Genomic DNA, 19,834 nt, shown 5'->3' on the forward strand with positions numbered 1-19,834 from the left:
ATAGAAAGAAAGGAAGGAAGGAAGGAAGGAAGGAAGGAAGGAAGGAAGGAAGGAAGGAAGGAAGAAAGAAAGAAAGAAAGAAAGAAAGAAAGAAAGAAAGAAAGAAAGAAAGGAAGGAAGGAAAATAAATAATCAGGCTATGATCTGTAGTGTTTGCCAATATCATAACGTAAATACTTCCACTGTAGTTGATTTCAAGCTACCAACCTGACATCACTGAATGCAAAGTTGAGATGAGACGAACAGGAGCACTGCATTATATAGTATTTCCACCATATAAATACCACAGACATCACCTCAAGGATATAGATAATAATAAAATAATTAGAAAGCCACAAATGCTGAATATTTATTACTTTTGTTTTTAAATTATATAAGCATGAAGTCTTATCATTTAATTTTTAGTAACTGCCATGTTTAACAACAGGCTCAAAAATTCCTGAAAACCTAATAATAAGTATGTATCAGCAGCTGGTGAGAACAAGCTCCAGCACAGAAAGAATTCACCCTGCAAGTAGAGAGTGTTAAGTTATCTAAATTTGGTTCAAGAATAAGAAGGAAAAAGAAGATTCTGGCAAAAGTTAATGTCTGCCACTCCAATTAGCCCCAGGATACAAACTCTGGATATTTCAGAATGAAGTGACTACAATAAAAGAGTAAAAACTGAGAGTTGTTGCTTTAAAAATAAGAATGGCCTTTGGTTATTGGAGGTTTGATCTGAAAATAGGGTCAGGAGGGAGAAATGTGGAAAGGTTTCAGTATTTCTCCAAGAAAAGTACCCAGATAGTATGGGTGAAAAGATGTAACAGAACTGTCAGTAAAACCTTTAAGAAAAGCTATGAGATACTCATCACTCAAAAACTAATAGTTTATCAGAGTTTTTAGAAAAATTGGTTCCAAGTGGCACCTAAATCTGACATCCAAAAAAAAAAAAAAAACACTACTCTTGTTTGTGTTACCAGTGACCTTGAAATTGCCAAATATACTTGACAATTTTAATCTTTAACTGAGTTGCCCTTTCATCAGTATTTGACATCGATGTCTATTCCCTTCCTTCCACATCCTACTCTCTGTCTTCAATGGTATAATTTTTTATTTGTTTGTTTTTGTTCTACTTCTAGCTGCCTGGCACTTTCCCTATGCTCCCTCATTGATGTATTTTAATGTCAATGTTCCCCAAAGATCCTCCATTAGCTTTCTTCCCTTCTCAATTCACATGGTCCAGTGGCTTTCAACTGGGGAAAGTTATTTTACTCCCAAGGTACATTGGCAATATCTGGAGATATTTTTGTTGTCACCACCTGGGGTATGCTACTGATTTCTAGTTGGGAGATGCCAGGGATATTCCTAATCATCCTACAAGGCATAAGACAATCCCCCACAACAGAGAGTTGTCCAGGCTGAAAGATCCCCTTCCACCTCTCCATCGATAGCTTTCAAATCTGTGTCCACAAGCCATTCTTCCCCCGCTGCCTTCCCATTGTATGGCTAACATCCACTCATCCATCACAGCAATACTGAAATATCACCTGTTTTCTCATAGAATGGCAATATTTTTAACATAATAATATCCCATCTGGCTAAGAGTATGAATAAAGAAGCATTCTTAATATGCTATTGGTAGATTTAAAATTCCAACAACTATTTAAAGAACAATTTGACATTTAAAATGTTAATATCCTTAAAAATGAAATTTAAAAAATTAGATGTTAACATCCTTACTTTTGGAAATTTTAGACATTCCTTTTATACATAGGGTTTGTATAAATGTACAAGGATATGTTTGAAAAAGATATCCTTTGCAGCATTATTTGTCAAGGCAAAGTCAACAGAATGACTTTAAACTATGTAAATTAACATTTTGGGATTACTTGAGTAATTTTTAAACTGAGGTAAATTTGAGTGTATTGACCTGAAAATCTACCCTATGCTGTGGGAGGTAAGGGGAGCAGTATATTAATATGATCCTACTATCAATAAAAGAAAAAAGTCTTTTTTCACTTTAAAAAAATAAGCTTTTTATTTTGGAACAATTTTATGTTTACAGAAGTTACAAAGGTAATACAAAGAGTTTCTGGATACCTCCCACCCAGTTTTCCCCATAATTAATATCTTACATTTCCACCCTACATTTCTCAAAACGAAAAATACCAACTTTACTACATTACTGCAAAGTAAAGTTCAAACTTCAGATAGATTTAATCTGTTTTTCCATTAATATTCTTTTTCTGCTCCAAGATCCAATCCAGGGAACCACATTACATTTAGTTCTTTCATTTTTTACTTTACGGGCTTCTATGTTATTTGCTTTTCTTTTTTTTTTTCAAACAGCACATACAACTTCCAGGGTGTTAATAAAGGTTCGAGGGTTACCTCATCTGAAATTCACCCTGTCTGAGTTCGATGGCCCTCTCCAGTTCCCAAGGAATCTTGAGTAGTCCTCCAAGATCACACACATTATATCCTGTTGTACTCATTAATTTTCTTTTCTGTTTGCAAAAGTGGTTCTAATTAGGCAACTCTGAAATAAGAGAGTTCTTAGAATTATTAGCCTATTTTGTTTCTTCACATCATGATACCCCTGGAGCCAGTATGCAAGCACATTAATAAAAAAACACAATAAACTAAATAAATAATAAATACTGAACATTGCAATAACAGAACCAAGGGAAAAAATTACATAAAATATTTATGCATACATCTTTATACATGGTAATGAAATTACTGAGTGCTGAGAGGAAAGGTAAAAATTTCACCAGCAGAGGCTCACAACCAAACAAAATCTCTATTCAGGATTAATTAGGTCATTAAATGATTTCATGAATGCATTTCAATGTCATAGAAGGTACCCATGAAACCTGGTTACAGGATGTGATAGCTAGAGATAGCATCGCAAAACAAACAATTCCTATCATTTTTCAATGAATGACAAACATTAACGCTGTTCGTTGAGAGGTCTTAGTCAAGAATTCTAATTGATTAGGGACTTTAGAACATCTTTCTAGAACAGTATGCGTCTGACCATTGAACTTCTCTGCACTCATCCATGACTGAGGAAAGGAAGGCTCACAGAGGAGCAAACTTGCTCAGGACTCCATGGCTAGTCAGGGGTGGAACAGCATCTAACTGAAATTGGTCTATGCCCTCTCCCCCTTCTTACTATTGAGGAAACCCAGACTCAGTTTAATTTCACTACATGAGAGATCATGGAATAAATAAAATCAATATGAGGGAAGCTTCTAAAGCAAAAGGCTTATATAGATACGGGTTTTGTTTGTGCTTAGCACAGAGAGGAACAGCTAAATGTTCAAATATTTATTTTATTTATTTTTATAGGTTTTATAATTGTTTCAAAAGACACAGAAGCCCAACCTGTTTCTAAATTGTAGTGACATCTAACTGGTTAGGTGCTTCCTGTTGGCGGATTTGAAGTGGGTCGGCTGAACTAAACTGGAACTCTGTTCTCCAGGATTCCCTTCTCCGTACAATCCCGCGGGAGTGTAAACCGAGCTGTATTTTGCATGAGATTTGAGAGGCTGAAGAAAAGCACCATCGTGTTCCTGCACTCCGAGATCCCGGCGGCTTGCAAGGCTGCTGAGGCTCACCCAGCTCACCTAGTTCATGCCAGGCACCTTCCGGCCGCCGCCCCCCGCCGCTCCTTCCAGATCTACCGAGTCAGCACCTCCCCTGCTTGGCTAGGTTGCTGAGTACCCTGAGGACAACACAGACTTCTCCTGCAGGCTGCGCATCATTGAAGTGGGAGGTTTGGAAGCAGCGGAGGGTCAATGCAGATTCCAACCCATTCTCGGGGTTCCAGTTCTGCCGGTTCCAGGTGCTTTGTTCATGAGTTCCCCGATTTGCGTCCATTTTTTCTTCTACGCCGCCTGCCTGTGGACTTCAACCACCAACTTCAGATAGAGAAACATCAGCCTCCCAAAGCTTGTGTAGACCCCACACTTGTGTAAGGGCAAATCCGGGTAATAATGTCCTTCGTATAACGTATCCTTTGGGTCCTTTTTGCCTGATCAAAATCCTGCATGATCCATAAAAAGTTGAGGCATCTACAAAAAGGAGAAAAACAGATTTAAAAAAAAAAAATTCTACCTGGCAAGATTGGATGCTGCCTGGCTCACGAATAGCTGAAGGAAAAGCCTATAAAAACAAACAAAACAATCTTGATATTCCTAATTGAAATGAAAACTTGACCAAATCTCGTCCACAGTAATAGCAAGAGCCAGTGATGATATATTAGTTTCGAAGATTCTAAAACAACTAAAAGCAATCTTAAATCACCCCAAGAGTGAAGCACATTTAAACACCTACAAAAAGGAAGAATGTCAGCCCTGGTATTCAGGGGTCAATTTAATTTTTAAGCGTTTTACACTGGGTTTTCCTGTTATCTGATTTAAGATAAGAATATGAATATAATTTTTAAATTACTCTTCCTTAATTATAACACAATTTTAATTTTGTAGAGTACACTTAAAGTCCTTTTAAATGCAGCTTAAGAGGAAAACATATCGAGCTATTCCTTGTGTAGATATCAGAGGAACTAGACAAGTTGTATGCCCATTTCTCAGTTTTCTACCTGTTTCTCAGAATGACCAACCAGAAAAGGTCTCTGGGTTGGGTGACCTGTTTACAGTGGGGCTTGAGTCTGTCAATACATTTTAACAAATGTGTCTACTGAAAACAAAAATTGCCATTGAAAACCAGTTGTCCTGTGTTTGTTGTTTCTAAACTTGAGAAACATAACAAATCCACTAACTATAAAACAAATTCCCTTCAAGTATATTAATTCCACTGATGGAGTCTGGTTATTTGGAAGCTTTCTGTGATATGTCGAATAGGGAGTGACCTTTAGTCACATGTTGGCACTTAAAAATTACATCTCAGAGAGCCGCTTTCTTTGATATGTCAAGATGATAAGTTATCTTTAAAACATATCAAAAGCACTGCTGGTTACCATACAAAGATAAATAATTGATATAGTTTATATTTGCCTCTCCATTTAAAAAGAGGGCTGATATGGGGCACCTGGGTGGCTCCGTTGTTAAGTGTCTGCCTTCGGCTCAGGTCATGATCCCAGGGTCCTGGGATCGAGCCCCACATCGGGCTCCCTGCTCTGCAAGAAGCTTGCTTCTCCCTCTACCACTCCCCTTGCTTGTGTTCCCTCTCTCGCTGTGTCTCTCTGTCATATAAATAAATAAAATCTTTAAAAAAGAGAGAGAATTGATAATAATATTATGGGCAAGGTGTTTACTGAACAAAAGCCATGTCTACTTCTATTAGCTATCATACACGTTTGACATTCTATCTACTGACAAGAGCTATACACCCGGGAGTGGACCCCACCTTAAGAAAGCTTTCTGAACCTTTACAAAAGCACTCTCCTTTTTTACCTGCCTTGTTCTTCTCTAAACTAGTTTTTCCTGACCATTTAGAAAAGCAAGAAATAGAAAAATAAGTGAGTTAAGTGTTTAATTATAAAGAAAATGACTAAGGAGACTTTAGTATAAGCCCCTTAAACCTCTTTTTCCCTGGCAAAATGAAATGTTAAGTGCCTTGTTTATAACAAATGTGTCAAGAATTGTGAAGGGCCTGAGAACTCACTCTTTTTGCATGATTACAAGTTAGCCTGCCACAGATTCATAGAGCTGACAGGAGACATGAGACTCCTGGCACAGAAACAAAGGACTTGATTACTCATAGTGCAGCAGGAAACATGAGTCCCATGGTCCTGCTAGTTCTTCTTGCTCTCCAAATCCCAGGGGGTGACACAGAAGAACCTAAGTGGATACTGTACATGCCGTGGGTTTGCATCATAGCTGATGGACCTCATGCTTAGGAAACTCTAGTCTTTGAAATAATGGGCTACTGATCTTTGCTCAGGAGGTGAAATTATCTCTATTATACAGGATTGTTTGCTATGCAAATATATTTGAAAATACAGTTCAGAAAAAAAGACTGTCAGTGCTTCTTTTCATATGCTGTACAGAAATATGAAAAACCCATGAGAAATTACCTCCCAACAAAGATTATACTGTATTTAGTTCAACATCTTCATAATAATGAGGACTAGGCATCTGCCTAATCTTAACCTCAAAAAACCTAAAATGATAAAGGGAAGAAGTATTCTCTCTAGCAAGACTGAATTAAATCAAAGTCAATTTACTGAGTTTCCAATTACACATGACATTTTATCAGGACTATGTCAAGCAAATTACCTGTTTAAAAAAATGGCTTGTTCCTTAACTACTTTACCTTATATCCATCAAAAGTAATGTTCTAAGAACGTGTTTATTCACGTTGCTATGAGACTAAAATTCTGTCTTTAAAACCAAGGCCACTAGACAGATTTAAAGTCAGAACAAAGAAATAAAGATAGATAGGTGATGGATGGATGGATAGATAGATAGTTTTTTGGTTTTTGCTTTCAAATCACATATTAATACAAAGCATTCATTGAGAATTGATTGATGTCTTGTCATTGTGCTATATTCTTGGGGTGGAAGAGAGAGGAGAGATACTGAGTTGGGAGATATGACTGCTATCAGCAAAGATTCACTTTCCCTATGTCAGCAGACAAAATTGTATTTACTCCTTAGGCTGTGCTCACAGATACAAATCGCAGTGTCTGAACACACCCATAAGAGAAGGATAAAAATGAATTTAATTAAAGATAGTTTGGATAGTTTTGTTTAAATTATGCAAAATTAAACAATTTGACTTTTCAGTGAGATATTTATGGATTATGGGAGTTCAGTCCTGCCTGTGGTTTTCATATTGGTTCTAATTTTTTCAAATACTAGGTTTCTGGACTTTTTTGTATCATCCAGTTTATCTATAGTTAAAATAATGGTTAAAAATCCATTAATTGTGGACTTCTTATAGATTAGAGATGTAATCCATTTGGAAATCTCATGGAATCCAATATTGACATTGCTTTGGATTAAGTAACAGTAGCAAAACTGAGAGCCAGACAGCCTCTGAGGGTGCCAGAATTCAAGGTCACAGTGGGGGAAGCCTTCCACCTAAATGTGGCACAGATATCTAAGTCAAAATGAATGCGAATACTGTAAGGAGAAAGAGTCACACTCGTTTGCATATCAATGGATGAACAAGACAAAGGAAAAGAAGGTGGAATTTTTCTCTCCACTCAATGGAAAGTCATTTGTCCTGGATCTCCCCTCTGAGCAAAGAGAACAGCCCATCAATGAAGGGATTCAGAGGCATCTCATTCTATTTTACTTCTAATGGTATGTCCTTATTTGGCAGTTCAATCAGTTTTTTAGCCCCTCAAGTTAACATCTAAATATTCTCTGTAAATAGGACAGTTACTCAGATTTTGGCTGTCACAAACAGTTCTCTGTATTTGATCATTTCACTGATGACTCTCCCAAAAGTCTATGTGTGAATTAAGAAAGCAATTATATCCTGTACCTACTAAGCTGACAAGAAAGGAAGACTATGAAATTTTATCTCATAACTGAGTAAAAAACTGAAATTTTAGGGGCGCCTGGGTGGCTCAGTCCATTAAGCGTCTGCCCTTGGCTCAGGTCATGATCCCAGGGCCCTGGGATCAAGCCCCACATCGGGCTCCCTGCTCAGCCTGGAGCCTGCTTTGCCCTCCACCCCTCCCCCTGCTCATTCTTTCTCTTTCTCTCTCTCTCTCTCAAATAAATAAATAAAATCTTTTTAAAGAAATACTTAAATTTTAAAGCTTCTTACATTTCTTTATAGTTGAAATATTCTTTCTTTAAGAAATGTATAAGTTATAAACGATTTCCCATGAACAAAACTCACATTATGCGTGTGGGGGGGGGGTCTAAAAGTAATGACCTAAAGTCATTGAATGCAAAGTCAGGACCTAAATTAAAATTTAACAATAATTTTTATTTCTACTGGGTTCCTAAAAGGTAAAAGATCACCCTACCTCAAAGTCTCATACACATATATATACCCATTCCTAAGTAAAAAGTACATGAAAACCAAATAATATACTGGAAAGAATTTGACCATTAGAAAAGGAGAAAATATTTGGTTGTGAAATCTTCTAGCAAGCTTGTTATATTTCAATCACTTCAACAATACTTTTGTGGAGCTTCATGCTGCTAAGGAAAAAAAAAATGCCTCTAGCTCAGAATATGCAAGGTTCCTTGAGCTGGCAGGGTCTAGGCATCCTAGTGATTGACAGCTGGGGGAATCTTCATGATTGGCAGGAGACAGTGATGCCCTCCAGGGGGAATGTTTACATGTTGACACTAAAAATCATGCCAACCTCTCTCTCCTACTTCTTTTTCCAAAATCTTTTATTAGTAAACTTCTCCTGCTGTTCTACCCAAGCTATTAAATACATTAAACACTCCTTGCTTTCCCAGAAAGGAGAAAATCATATTTTAGGTAAAATATAGGTCTCAACATCAGAACTGCAAAAACTGAGCCCCAGTGACATGTCAGAAGGCCAGGTCAAATTCCTCAGGTAAAGACAGTTGAAAAGATTTTCTTTTATTCCTTATTTCTGAAAAGGGACAAAATATTCTATATCTCACCCAATAATTGGGATTTCCCAATAAAGGATGGATCTTGGATAAGGTTGGTGATCAAGAGAAGAAAGAGCTAAAATATTCTTCTAACCCCAATTCTTTTTCCAAATAAAAGTACAAAGTTTCAATATGAGACATATTCACCTTCTCCATTCTTTGTTTTCTAAAATAAAAATATTGTGAAAATATTTATGATCAACACTAGACTCCAGCTATGCTGGCCTCTTTTCCTTCTTCAAACATTATATTGAAGTTATTCTTTTGTACAGTAGCTGCATTTTTTTGTCAGGAATGCTCTTAACCCAAATCTTTACATGGCAAACAGTCATTTAATATATTCTAAACTCATGAATAAATGAATAAAATAAGGAATAAACATGCATTTAGCAAAGAGAATTAGAGGTTTCTCAGGTATACTGTTTTGTGGAAAATTAAACCTATCTTCCCCTTTCTCCCAGACAAGGAACAGTTGTGTGTCTTGGATATTTAATTGAATTAATTTCTAGGTTTCCCTCAGTCTTTTCAACATAGCTCAAGAGAATGGCCATTTGCAAGTTAAATCTATTCTCATTCTAAATAGACCTGAAGGGGCAAAATAGGTAAGGGATGGAGGAAAAGGGTGCACTCAGTAAGCTAACACTGCTTGCAAAATAGAGCGAAGGAGCATCTCCAACCTAAAAGTAGTTAAGAACGTCTTTTTTGCTCAATGCCAGGAGTTAGTTTATATAATCTCTGTCAGTTGACATTTGACCTTGGGCAATAGAGATGGAGGGAAAAGAGATTCCACAATCTGAAGAACAAAGCCTCTGCAATGTATACTGGTGAATAAAGGCAAAGGGCATTAGACAGCCCCTCCCCTCTGCACCGCCTACAACACTTTGCAGGTAAATGCTACCACGAATCACCCTGCTGATGTCGCCAAGACATTACTCTTTTTTTTTTTAAGATTTTATTTATTTATTTAACAGAGAGAGACACAGTGAGAGCGGGAACACAAGCAGGGGGAGTGGAAGAGGGAGAAGCAGGCTTCCCACAGAGCAGGGAGCTGGATCCCAGGCCCCGGGGATCATGACCTGAGCCGAACACAGATGCTAATGACTGAGCCACCCAGGCGCCCCTACCAAGTCATTACTCTTGAATAAATAAATACTCTTGACTTTGGGAAATGTGAAGCAGGAAGTTGGATCCTGGGGTTGAATCTATGGGTAGTGGGTAGAAGCCTTACTCTGGTAATAAAGCTTTGGTAATAAAGATTAGAAAAAGGGGAAAATCGGGGCACCTGGGTGGCTCAGTGGGTTAAGCATCTGCCTTCGGCTCAGGTTATGATCCCAGGGTCCTGGGATCAAGCCCCATGTCGTGTTGGACTCCCTGCTCAGTGGGGAGCCTGCTTCTCCCTCTCCCTCTGCCGCTCTCCTGCTCTCTCTTATTTATAAAATAAATAAATTAATAAAATTAAATAAAATTTTTAAAAAGGGGGAAATCTTTCTCAAAGAGAGACACAGAAACAAGATCAGTGTGGGCATTTCAGAACCCTCTGAACATAAAAAATGACTTTCTGTGATGAGGTTGCCGAAGGCAAGCTGAGGACAAAGCACAAGCTGACACCCTGCAACCCCACCCCCCTCCCCCCCAGGTGGGATATGTGTGACATTCCTCAAGCACTCCTGGCTCCCCTAAAATGAAGGGAAAGAATAAAATGAATGGTTAACTAATAGAGATCACAATCCAGCAGGACATGAGTCTCCCTCTAAATATCTCAATGATTTCAAAGAAAAAAAGCATTCTTATCAATAACCTGACTTCCAGAAGGAAACTCCCAACTATCTTAATGTTAGTACTTTGCTAGAGGGAAAAACAACCTTAATTTGACAATGGCAAGGCCTCCAATATCTTGTAGGTCCTCTTTAGCATACAAAAGTTCTTTTAAAAACCTCCCTTTTCCCTTACCTCCCCCAACTCCCAAGTATGTAATTAGTCACCCCTCACAACCCCAGGGCTTCTCTTTTGGCCCCCGGGTCCCGTCCCCATGCTTTAACAAAACCACCTTTTTTGCACCAAAGACATCTCAAGAATTCTTTCTTGGTCCTCGGATCTGGACCTCATGTATATTCCAAAACTACATCGTTCTGAACACTAGTAATCAAATATTTGGTGTGCAGCTTAAAATGTTTCCCTCTTGGTTTAAATTTTTCTTCTGGTACCATTTGGTAAAGTCTGGTATTTTCAAGAGCTTTCTGGATTGGGAATAAAAGTACCAGGAAATGAAGGGGTGGCTATACAGACACCAAATGCAGGAAATGGCCAGATTAGAGAATTCTTTGTGCTTTGTTTGGGGGTAAGCAGCAGTGAAGTGAGTGATCCTCTATGGTAAGTCAGGGAACAAAGAAAGGCAGATGGTGCTTGGGAATAGCCACATGCCAAATATAAAGGCAGCTATGATTCTTTTCCTAATGCAATAGAGAGAGGCAATCCTTGATTTGAGAGATGAGAACACACATGTGCTACCAAATCACACACTTCACAGTTGAGGTTTCTATTGGGCATTATATCAAAGACTCACCACCCTGATATAATAGATGAGCTAATGCTGTCAGACTAAAGTCTTCTATGTTGTAAATGTCCTAAATGCCAAATGTATACTAAAACTTGCTGCTTTAAATCATTTTTAGAAAAAAATTTAAGTTCATTAATTTCATATCATGTGAAGCTAATAAAATCTCTTGGTTTTCACACAATAGCAGCACTAAGTGAAGATTTAAAAATAATAAACAAAGTGACTAACCGATAAGGTCATCAGACCTATTAACGAAAACCCACATTTATGAAACAGATTTATAAGGTAAATATATTTTTCATGACTCAATAGTATATTAATTAAAAGGCCAAGATCATCAGAATATGAGCAAATTCTCCAAAACCCACTTTTGCCAAGGAGAAATGTTTCTGAAAATAGCAAAATCCCAGCCTTGCCAAAGACTGTTCATTTGGTGCCCGGAACATTCTGAGATCGTTTCTCCACTTCCAGGCACTCCTGCCATCAGGTGATTCTGCATACTGCCATTTGCCTGAACTTTTTAAAACAGCACATCTTTCCTATCATTCTTCTGCCCAATGAAATCTTGTGGTCCTTCGGTGCTTATTAAACTTGGTCCAATCCTCCTCCTGGTGTTTATGCTCTACCATATTTTTCTACGAATCTATTGCTGCACAACAAATAATCCCAAAACTATGTGACTTCACACAATACTCATTTTATTATCTCTCCTGGTTTCTGGAGGTCAGGAACTCAGGAGGTGGTTCTGGCATGGAATGCCCTGTGAGGTTACAGTCAGAGGGAGGCTGGGACTGGAACGCTGGGAAGGAAGCTACTGGAGGAAATGAGGCATCACTTTGTTTCATGCAGTGGCAGAGCTTCTCCATGTGGTCCTTCTACAGGTGCTACTTTGAGCTTCCTCACAGCTTGGTAGCCAGAAGGCAGTCAGATTGCTGGCATGGCAGCCAAAACCTGGTGTGATTCCTCCAAAGAAGTAGGAGGAAGGTGCATAGCCTTTTATAACCTGGGCTTGAAAGTAACACCGCATCACATTCACTGTATGCTTTTAGTCAACGAGTCACTGAGGCTGGCCCACAAACAGAGGTGGTCTAGACCTCGCCACTTATGTGAGGCATCTCAGTGTCACATTTTATCTCTATAAGAGTGTGTGGAACCAGAGCCATCTTGGAAAATGCCGTATGCTACACATGCTCTGATTTCAACTTAATTATTCAGCCTAATGATGTTTTCATTTGGTTTCTATCTATGTCCCCATTTCTCCCTACTCCACAAATTTACTCTGATATTTTGGGTTATTGTTCATAAAACAAGCACTCTCTCATGGTGAGTGAAGTATGCGTCCCTGCTTCTTTGATAATTGTGTTCGGCCGTGTGACTACAGCCAATGGAAAATTAGCATATATGATGCAAGCAGAGACTTTAAGTGTGATTGTGTGGGTCTTAAACTACAGTTGTCTGTCCTAAGAAGAGCTTTTCCTGGCACTGGATGCTTCTTTAGCCAGGCTCCCAGGATGAACAAGAATGGAGCTGATCTAAACCAATCTGCAACTTGGAGCCAATCTCCACCGATAGCAATTTCAATCCGAATGACCCAGCAAATGAGGTTTTGGTAGTTTGCATGTGGCATTATTTTGGCAGTAGTGACTAATAAGTTTCTGTTGGTTCAATTAAGTTAGTTTCTTTATACATCTTCTAACTTTCCATGTATAGTCTGATCTTTGTTCATAGAACTGCTGTGTCTATCTTGGAATGTTATTCCCCACCCTCTTTTATCCAACTGAGATCAGCAGCAAAAGCTACTCACCCACAGCTGACTACAGATGAATGAATGGGTCCAGCCTTCCTTTAACTTAGGAGCAACAATATATGATTTTTGTTTGTTTGAAACCACTGTGTTTTGGAGTAGTTTGTTACCCAGCAACAACTAACTGATACATGTGTCTTTATTAATACTGCTCAAATATATTAAAACACCAGTTCATATTAACTTCTGTGGGACATATATTTGAATTCATAAAAACAAAATGCAGAGACATTTAAGTAAAAATATATCATGTTTGCATAGATTGCAATAAAACCACGCTGGATAAAAGGATATTATGCCTTGACCACTCTTTAAAAGCTACCTGGTATTCCAGTGAGAAAATTGATGATTGTGTTTTTTGCCCATAATTCAACTGATTACATACTGAGCACTTTGGACTAAAGGCCAGATCACACCCTCAAGATACTTAACAGGGAAACCTGAGTGTAGGAAACATCTTTAGCATCACTTTGTCATTCCCTCTCCCTTACACACCCTTCTCTCCAGCAATACCCATTTACCTGTATGTTCTTGAAAAGAAATCATATTGATTTCTTTTGAAATCAATTGAAATCTTGAAACTTCAGCACATTTCTCCATGTTTTTCATTTGCCCCAAACTTGTTTCTGCTTTTTCCTGCCTATAGAATGCTTAGCTAACCTTAACATCTCAGCTCATATATCACCTTCTCCAGAAAGCATTTTCTGACTCAGATTTGCTTTGTAATTCTGACTTTTGGTATCCCCAATCCACCCTGTATATATTTCTATCACAATGTGACTTTAGATGCAAGAGTAGCATGTCCTAATCACTGACTGAGAGACAAATCACATCCTGTAGACAGGCGCTGCAATTTGTGGAATAATTCTGTATGCCCCTAGGGAGTATTGGATATGAACACGGCAACCTAATGAGTCTGTGAGATCAAAGGCAAAGGTGTGGGTGAGAGATGAACAGAGTGTAACTGGTTCAGTTCCTTCAATAATGGAACCCCAAAGATATCATTCGGTGTGTCTGATTCACCGCACACCATCAGTTGTGGATACTGAAGGTCCACATGCCATCATGGTAGCTGACCATCCTGGAAATTGTCAGCTGCCCTTGAATTTTCAAAGATACAAATAATCAGGTTGTGAGCCTACCTCTAAAAGCAGTTGTTCTATAGTCTTTCAGGTCATCATTTTGGGAAATGAGTCATAACTGGGGTAACAATGCTTCCTGATTTGACCAAGAAAGTCCTGATTTATTAATTTTAACCTAGCAAAATTATCTATCCCTTTTCACTTCCAAAAGCACCCCAGTTTAGACCCTAAATTGTATTGTCACCATGGTCATACCTTAGATGCAAAATAGATCTTTCCATGTAGCTAACACCAGCAGTTATTTTAAATTCAACATGAACCAACACTTCATATCATAAAAGACAACAATGTTTTTTATGCTTTCACTTTTTTATTACTGTTTTATTTAATTTAATTTATATATAATAATATAAACCAATTTTAAGTGAACAGTATGCTGAATTTTGGCAAATGTATTCACACATGTATACACCATTCTAATTAAGATACAGAACAAAAAGTATTCTATTTTTTTTTTCACTTTCTTTTTTTATTGGGAAACAGACACAGGGCACATCACAAGATAAGAAGCAGCATGGTGCCCTCTGGTAAGCCCCAATTTCTTCATGTACGTTTTTGGTCTGTTCTCTGATTCCTCCAGGAAAGAACAGTTTTGATTTCTACCATCATTAATTGATCTGTGCTCCAAGTTTCTGTAAGTGGAAATATATGGCATGTGTTGTTTTTCATTTGTTTGCTGCCTTTGCTTACAGTAATTCTTTGACATTCATAAATGGTGTGGTGTGTATCCATAGTTCACTCCTTTTTATTACTGAGTGGTACTCTAGGTATGCATAAAATATCATTTGTTAATCCATTCACCTGAAGATGAGGTGTCCAGTTTGGGCTACTATAGGTGAAAGCTGATATGTATATTAAAGTACATGACTTAAAAAAATTAAATAAAAAATAAAAAAATAGGGGCGCCTGGGTGGCTCAGTCGTTAAGCATCTGCCTTCGGCTCAGGTCATGATCCCAGGGTCCTGGGATCGAGCCCCACATCGGGCTCCTGCTCAGTGAAGAGCATGCTTCTCCCTCTCTCACTCCCCCTGTTTGTGTTCCCTCTACTTCTGTCTCTCTCAGTCTGTCAAATAAATAAATTTAAAAAAAAAACTAAAAAATAAAAAATAAAGCACATGTCTTTTTGTAGCCAAAACATTTTATTGGATAAAATTTTCTTGGATAAGTACCCAGTAATGAAATTGCTATGTCATAGAGTAGGAAAATAAAAACATTTATTAAAACACTATCAAACTCCATTAACTGATACCATTCTTTACTTCTAGCATCAATGAGAGTCCCAATTGCTCCACATCTTCATTAATACTTGGTATTTACAGTCTATTTAATTTTAGCCATGATGGCAAGTGAAAGTAGTGACAATAATCTTTGAATATTAATCATAACCAAAAATGTTTTTCAAAAATACTTTCCACAAATACAATCTACCATGAACACTGAAAATAGAGATATTTTCATGAAGCCAACTAAGCACAAAATAAAGGTAATTGATTTTAGATCTTCTAATTCATCTTTATTTAAATACTTTTGAATATATCTTAAAAAGGATTATATACCAACGTTTTGAGAAAAAAAAGGAGAGCTTGGCAAAACACATATATTTTGACTATAGTTTTCTTTTATAAAAGTGACTGTCATACTCTGACTTTAGAAATTATTTTCAGTTATGCTGCCTAGTGCCTCAATAATCATTTCAAAGGAGGTTTGGGGGATTCTTCTTTATGGCAAGCTATAAAATATGGTAATAATCTTAAAATCCTAAAGTTTGATGTATTTTCTTACCAGGTCAGGAAAATTATGTCCTTCTTAGTTCAGTTAGCTCACTTTAGAGTAACATGATTCATAAAACTGTGTTCAGAGAAAAATAAGGAATGTGAAAATTTGAGGCCCAAATTCATGATGTTAATTTTATTAAATGGTTATGTGATCCCAAAAGATCATATAAAACCTTACTTAAAAATGAATGTTGGTAGTTAAAGCAGCTGAGGAGCAGTCTCACCTTGAATGCATTTATTTTAATTTTTAAACATCTTGTTATAGTCTTAAGGAATTCTATTAATAAAGAATATTTTTAAAAGCTTAATACAGTGTTAGAATAAGGAAGAATAATCTAAATTCAAGATAGAATTTGATGTTTATACCCACCCACAAAGTCAAGGAAGCAAATGACAAAAAGGTAATTTACCTGTAATCAGTTCAATATCTCAGTCTGCTCAGTGGAGCAACACAAATTATAAAATGAAAATCTATTATAGCAATGGCTGATTATTATCCAAAGATGAATCTCTATAGTGTAACTTTGAGGAAAGACATGCAATGACTAGAATCAATCCTCAATCACCATATTAGCAGAAATTCATTATTCTATCAGCCTAGGAGCTTTGGATAAAATGCATTTGATAAATCTTAATGAAAGATAACCTCTTTACTAAGAAAGCAATTATAAACACAATTTTATATCAAATAAAAAGATAAACAACATTTACTTATTAAAGCTACTTTACAGCAATTGCTTTTCCAATTTGTTAAATTACTATTAACACACAGTAACTTTGTTTTACTATCTGAGATACTCTTGACAAATCTCTTACCTACTAGAAAAAAATGTAAATACATAAATATATGCAAAATTCTTATTTTAACATTACCAAATCAGAAGTTAGAATACATTAAACTATGGGTAGCCACACAAGAGCACATAGGGTGATTGGCCATACTTCACTAGGCTCTCTATATAAATGAAATTCCTGAAAGTTCAGATATAGCAAGAAACTAAAAGCATCCAAGATTAAGAAAAAAGAAAAAATAGCCATAAGAAAGTCTTAAAGTACTTTGATAACAAAAGACATAAAATTAATAAAGCAAGGTACATATGCTTTTATTCCCATGGAATGTCAACTAAACTCAAAATATGCTTCTGCTATTACAGCCATCCATGGAAAAATCTAGCACTCTGTGAGATTCCCACTCACCCCATGTCCTTGCCTGGACCCAACTGAACCATGAGCTCTGTTTTAGAAGGCTTTTGGTGTGGGTTCCCTTGATATTTATGTATTTTACCTTTTTCCCTATAACCTGGCAATCTCAAACTTTCCATCAAGCCAATGCCATACTTAATTAGTTTTGTTTGACTCTAATATGTATTGAAGTAGTTATTTATTCATTAGGTAATTAATGTCTAATTAGCTATACTAGTTTTTTATTAGGAGCATTTTTTACTAGGTTAGTTACAAAGTTGCATAAGGTTCTAGTCATCAACATTTGACTGTTTTGGCATAGGCCCCTTTAATTTTAATCCAACAATTCTGCAGAGCAAGAGGGTTTGGGGGGTTCTTTTAAGGAATATACATATCATGTGGTAGCAGATATGCTTACAAGGCACACATACATAATCATAATAGGTGTTTCTAGCATTCCCAATGTAAGATAGAAAAGGAACCTATATCTAAATGTTCCTGTCCTTACTCCAGCCCTGCTAAGTGTTTGCACACACACACACACCACTAGTTCTATTCACTCTGCCAATGAGCATGATGATGACATAAAACCCCTGAATGCCATAAGGCATATTAAAATAATTTAGTCATAAATTTAGCACCATAGTAGGTACTTAACGTAAGTATGGGAGGACATATTCACAGGCCCCTGGGTGTTTGCTTTCTCGGGACAGATACATATAATATGCACCCAACAGTTCTGTGTAATTGTATCAAGCAGCGGGAGTTTTTGTCAAGACAGGATAGGAAATATCACAAGAGTTCAGAAAAAGGAAGATTGTTGTACAATGTCAAACAAAATGCAGTACAATCTAGAGTGACTAGAGAAACTGGAGACAACAGAAACATACCCATCTTCCTGAGCATCAATTTTGCCTAATGGTAATTTAAAACTTTAATCATATCATTGTGAAACATCGTTATGTGTGCAAGTCAATTTTAAATATGCACAGATGACATAGAAGAGCTTTCTACCGTAGGACACCTCAGACTTACTCCACCATTCTTTCCATATCCTTATTTTATTTTTTAATTAGAAAAATTGTCAAACTGAGAATTAAGAAAGTATTATTCTAAATATCCATCTGTGCATCATCCATATTGAATATTTTGCTATATCTGCTTTAAATCACTTTAGAGAACCAGGGGCGCCTGGGTGTCTCAGTCGTTAAGCGTCTGCCTTCAGCTCAGGTCAAGATCCCGGGGTCCTGGGATGGAGCCTCACATCAGGCTCCTTGTTCGGCGGGAGGTCTGCTTCTCCCTCTCCCACTCCCCCTGCTTGTGTTCCCGCTCTCACTGTGTCTCTCTCTGTCAGATAAATAAATAAAATCTTTAAAAAAAATAGAGAACCATTAAGGAGTCAACGCCTCATTTGTACCCCACTGTGATATCAAACCCATCCGTCTCTCTGCAGAAAGCACTCATCTTCCAAAGATAGCATACATACTTTCTGTCTGAATGTTCATGCTTTTAACATAGACAGATATCCTGAAACAATGTATAGTATTTGCTCTCAGTATTTTCCCAGTTCTCATACAAGAGATCATTTTATATTACATTGTGCAGCTAGCTTTTTTTCCCCACTCACTGTGTATTTTTAAGAATTATTCAGGGTAGGGGGGCCTGCGTGGCTCAGATGGTTAGGCGTCTGCCTTCGGCTCAGGTCGCGATCCCAGCATCCTGGGATCAAGTCCCACGTCAGTCTCCCTGCTAGGCAGGGAGCCTGCTTCTCCCTCTGCCTCTCTCTCTCTCTCTCTCTCTCTTTCTCTCTCTCTGACTCTCAAGAATAAATAAACAACACATTTTTTTAAAAAAGAGTTATTCAGGGTGATATCTTTAGATCACTCATTTCAATAGCTATGAAACATTCTATGAATATGCCAAAATAATTTTCTCTTTATTGCCTTTGATAGACATTTTTCTCTATTGCAAGGAATGCTTCTAAGAACTTTTCTTGACGCGTCTCCTTTTGCACATGGGCAAAAGTATCTCCAGTTGATTGTTAGAAGTGGAAATGCCAAGTCATAGGCTACACACGGCTTCAATGGACTTTACCAAATTGTAATGCGTGGTGTTGACAGCAGAAGGGACAGCCATTTGTGCCATTCACCAAATACATCTGTCGTCTGCTTTATAGGCATTTCTGACCCGCTTAGGTTTAGGGGGGACCATGTGCCTGGTTCTGGCCAATGAGAAGTGAACAGAAGAGTGGTTGCTTTTTGCTTTTTTTAAGGGTATGAAGTTATTTTGCATTGTATTTCACTTTGATTTTCTTTGATTTCCTATAAAGAGGTTATGCATTTCTTAATTTGTTTATTGACCATTAGGGTTATGAAGCACGAGAATTTCAGCTTCAATAAATTCATATCATTGCCAATTTTTCTATTGCATTAGTTAGTTACATTTTCTCAATTATTTGTCTCAATTAATGTCATTTGTCATTTATTTTACATTCTGGGTACATACCAATTAACAAGCCATAAATTTCCACTGTTTTCTTTTTTATTATTATTATTATGTTATGTTAATCACCATACATTGCATTAGTTTTTGATGTAGTGTTCCATGATTCATTGTTTAGGTGTAACACCCAGTGCTCCATTCAATACGTGCCCTCTTTAATACCTATCACCAGGCTAACACATCCCCCCACCCCCTCCCCTCTAGAACCCTCAGTTTGTTTCTCAGAGTCCATTGTTTCTCATGGTTCATCTCCCCCTCCGATTTCCCCCCCTTCATTCTTCCCCTCCTGCTATCTTCTTCTTTTTTTTTTAACATATAATGTATTACTT

The 19,834-nt window shown here is 37.3% G+C and overlaps 1 long non-coding RNA gene across 1 annotated transcript in view; it reads right to left on the bottom strand.

Moving 5' to 3' along the window:
* Positions 1-2,055: 2,055 nt before the first annotated feature.
* LOC141371512 (uncharacterized) overlaps positions 2,056-19,834 on the bottom strand; it is a 76,998-nt gene continuing 59,219 nt past the window's right edge. The window contains exon 3 of the long non-coding RNA XR_012376511.1: positions 2,056-4,061. This is a non-coding gene — a long non-coding RNA (uncharacterized lncRNA). The remainder of the gene's footprint in view (positions 4,062-19,834) is intronic.

This window comes from Callorhinus ursinus, unplaced genomic scaffold, assembly GCF_003265705.2.
Source record: "Callorhinus ursinus isolate GAN/ISIS: 27379988/994484 unplaced genomic scaffold, GSC_fseal_2.0 scaffold3, whole genome shotgun sequence".
NCBI classification, from domain to species: Eukaryota; Metazoa; Chordata; class Mammalia; order Carnivora; family Otariidae; genus Callorhinus; species Callorhinus ursinus.